Source organism: Orycteropus afer, unplaced genomic scaffold, assembly GCF_000298275.1.
Source record: "Orycteropus afer afer isolate SDZICR_OR568_19922 unplaced genomic scaffold, OryAfe1.0 scaffold00973, whole genome shotgun sequence".
Lineage (NCBI taxonomy): Eukaryota > Metazoa > Chordata > Mammalia > Tubulidentata > Orycteropodidae > Orycteropus > Orycteropus afer.
The window spans coordinates 234,302-238,589 of NW_006922560.1; positions in this window are offsets into that span (position 1 = coordinate 234,302).

Consider the following 4,288-nt stretch of genomic DNA (forward strand, 5'->3'; position numbering starts at 1 on the left):
TCGCCCCTTGGTGGTGAAATGTATCTTTCATTACAGGGACTACTGACCTTCAGGGATGTGGCCGTAGAGTTCTCCCGGGAGGAGTGGGCGTGCCTGGACCCTGCTCAGAGGGCTCTGTACAGGGACGTGATGTTGGAGAACTACAGGAACCTGGTCTCGCTCGGTGAGCACAGCTTCCCTCCAGAAGTCAGGGTCTGCCCTTTGTTATCTTTGCATTTTCCAATGTGAGCACCTTGTCTTGCCTGACTGACTGAAGCTGTGTGGATTCAGAAACAAACAGCTTCATAATGCGACATCTGGACTCTAACCTTCTCCTTTCTTCAGGTGACTCACCCACTTCACTCTCCATCAGTGGTGGTTCCAGAGCTCAAGTAGCCACAAAATCTAGTAGCAAAGTTTTGAGATACGTGATTTGTTGGTTTTTCCTGGTGGTTTGGTTCAGTAGTTTGGGAAGAGACCAGGATATCTGTGCATGTGAAATGTTCCTTAAGCATTCATAAGATTCAGTAGGCAAGCTTGTAAATCTGTTTTTTCTGGATCCATGTATCCTGTTCTCTCTTCTCAGCTGAACAAAGAGCAGGGATTGTATCCTGGGAAAGCTATAGCTCCTTATGTACCTTTTTTCACATAAACAGGAGTCTTTCTGAGCTGAATATTATTTCCATTTTGGAGCAAGCTGCAAGAGTCCTGAACTGTGGAGAACAAGGTGCAAATAGCAGGAGAAACTAAAACAAAAAACAGGTGGGTGGGAATATATCAAAGGTGTGAACACAGGTAAGAGTTCACGTGGGCAGGTGGAAAGCTGCACCATTAAATATTGTCTGGGTACCTGTTAGGGACTGAATTACAGTCCCCAAAATATGTGTCGGAATCTTAACCCCTATACTTGTGAAAGGAACTCTGGTGTCGTAGATAGCATTCAAATGCTATCAAAAAGGTTGGCAGTTTGAACCCACCACCTGCTCCGTGGGAGAAAGATGAGGCAGTCAGCTTCCATAAACATTGACAGCCTTAAATACTCTAAGGGGCAGTTGTACTCTGTCCTCCAGGGGTGCTGAGTCAGAAACAACTTGCTTGCCATGGGTTTGGTTCTGCGGTTGCTTCTGTAAGGATTTACTGCTGTGGAAACCCTACCAAATCAAAAAACCAAACTCACTGCTGCCGAGTTGGATCTGACTCATAGTGACCCCTCCTTGGGTTTCTGAGGTGGTATCACCACGGAAGTAGATCGCCCAATCTTCCTTCCTTCTGGTGACACTACACCACCAGAACTCCTGTGGGAATTCTACAGGACAGGTGTAGTCTGTCCTACAGGGTCGCCATCCTTCAGAATCGACTCGATGGCAACAGGTTGATCATTCATGTCATGTTCCTCCCATGTGTGCGCATGGTTCGTTGTCCTTCAGCAAATAAAATTTGGATGCACCTTATGGAGGAAGCTTCTGAAGTTAAGTGATGTGTACATTTTTTAACTATACCCTAATTTGTTTTGTTTAAGCCATTGCTACTTCCGTCTGTATGTTTCCATTTGCTGCCAAGAACTTGTTTTCTGTTTTAATCATCAGTTCCGTATGTTTTATACATCAGTTGGTGGAGGCTTTTGGAATGTGGAATGGACATTGGTTCATGTTTTACAAGATTTCCTTCCTGAGTGTTCAGAGCTGTGGCTCAGGAGCAGTATCCCCAAATCCAACACAACCTCGAGAGTTCTGTGAAATGGTAGCTGAGTTACTCCTTGAACTTCTGTTTCATCTAACTTACTACTACTGTTAAACTATACTTTGTTTACTAAATTGATTGATGTTGTTTTTAGGTGCCATTGAGTCGGCTCTGACTCATAGTGACCCTGTGTACAACAGAACAAAACACTGCCCGGTTCTGTGCCAGCCTCTCAATCCTTGCTATACCTGAGCCCATTGTTGCAGCCCCTCTGTCAGTCCATCTTATTGAGGGTCTTCCCTTTTTTTGCTGATGCTCCACTTTACCAGGCACGATCTTCTCCAGGGAATGTCCTTTCTGACAACGTGACCAAAGTAGGTGAGACGAAGTCTGGCCATTCTTGCCTCCAAGGAGCACTCTGGCTGCACGTCTTCCAGGACAGAGTGTTTGTAGCATACTTTCAGTATTCTTTGCCAACACCACTACTCAAAAGCATCAACTTTCCTTCAGTCTTCTTTATTCATTGTCCAGCTTTCACATGAATATGAGACAATTGAAAACACCATGGCTTGGGTTAAGTGCACCTAAATCTTCAAAGAGACATCTTGGAATATTTTGAGGTATACTTATTAAGTTACTGTCTTTGTTCCAGAAATACTACTAAACTGAATTGCCATAATTTATGTAAAATACAGTACTCTTTCTACAGTATATTGTAACTTCTTAGACATAACTGGGTTTTAAGGTCCCTAGGAGCTGTGATTAGTGTAGTGCATAAGGCATTTGACTGCTAATCAGAAAGTTGGTTTAAACCCACCAGCCATTCCATGGAAGGAAGACTGGGCAATCTACTTTCATAAAGATTTACCACCTTGGAAACCCAAAGTGGGTCACTATAAGTCGGAATCAACTTAATGACAGTGAGTGTGGTTTGGTTAGGTATTGCAGACGGTTTGCACTCAACAACTAACCTGGACCTCTAGTGGTGTGGTGCCTAAGGCATGTGATTGCTAATAAGAAGGTTGGCAGTTTAAACCCCCACCCCCCAGCTGCTCCACAGAAGGAAGATGGGGCAATCTACTTTGGTAAAGATTTACCGCCTCAGAAACCCAGTGAGGGTTGCTATGAGTTGGAATTGACTGGATGGCAGTGAAGTAGTTTTTTTTTTTTGGGTGGGGGCTAACCTAAAGGTTGATGGTTCATACCCACCCAGTGGTACCATGGAAGGTAAGCCTTGCAATCTGTTTCTGTTAAGATCACAGCTGTCTGAGTTCTCTAGTGCTGCTGTAACTGAACTACCACACGTGGATGGCTATAACACACAGAAATTTAGTGTTTTACAGTTTGTTGTTGTTGTTATTTGCCATCAAGTCGGCCCCAACTCATAGCAACCCCTCCTTGGGTTTCCAAGGCAGTATCACTATGGAAGTAGGAATGCCCAACCTTCCTTCTGAGGAGTGGCTGGTGGGTTTGAACTGCCAGTCTTCTGGTTTTACAGTTTAGGCGACTAGAAGTCCAAGTTCAGAGGGCTGGTTCCAAGGAAAGCCTTTCTTTCTCTGTGTCTCTTGTCTTAGGAGGATCCCAGAGCAGGGGCCCTGAGTCCAAAGGATGCATTCCACTCCTGGCTCCTCTTTCTTGGTGGTAGTAGGTCCCCGCCTCTGCTCCCTTCTCTCTCCTTTTCTTTTCTCTCTTTTAAGATAAAAGGTGTTGCAGGCCACACCCCAGGGAAGCTCTCCTTACATCAGATCAGGGCTTGTGATAGGACTGAGGCTGTTACAACTCGCCCTTAATCTTCATCTCTTTACACCTGATCAGCTGATCACATCAGATCATATCACGGGGTATCATGCATCTGCCACATTGATCATTACAATTACATAACTTCTAAACCCCTGAAAATCATGGCCAAGCCAAGTTGACACAGATTTTCAGGGAAACAGTTCAATCCATGACAATGGCCGAAAAAATCCTACAGAGCAGGGTTTTCACACGGGGGCGCTGAGAGTTAGCGCTAACTCAGTGGCAAACGTGATTTGTTGAGTTTTACTTGAATTTCAGGCTTTGTATGTTTGGGTACAGATGCTGTGTTGTAACATTTAGTCTCGCTGTCGAGGTGTCCTACCCTAGTGTTTCAGGATCACAGTGTAATTCACAGGACACACAGCTCATTTCTTGCACTTCCTACCTTCTGAAGAGCAGTCTTCCATTAACACATGAAGGCTGTTTGGTTCCTGTCTCCCTTTAAAACTGAATTCCATACACACTCACCTGGTCCTTGTTGACTGAGGTCTCAGGGCAGTCCTGTTGTTCTCTGGCCGTTACTGGCTGCTCTGCTGCTGACCACCTCTCTGTCCAGCACCTCCTCCCGGCAGGACTGCCTGCCCTGCCAGCAGCTGTGTCCATGCTTCCCTGCTGCTGCTCGCACTGCCCTTCGACATGAGCCATTTTGCATTCAGTCGCTTACTTATTTGCCCCTGAAGTTTCCTTCCATTCTCCTGAAGTCATAGTGTTTTAATTTGGGGTAAATGCACATTGTTTCCCATTGTTCATACGAAGAACTACTTCTCTCCTAACAGACATAGTGAGAGAGCACCCTCCCCCCTTGTCTCCTTTATGCCAGTATGCAGAT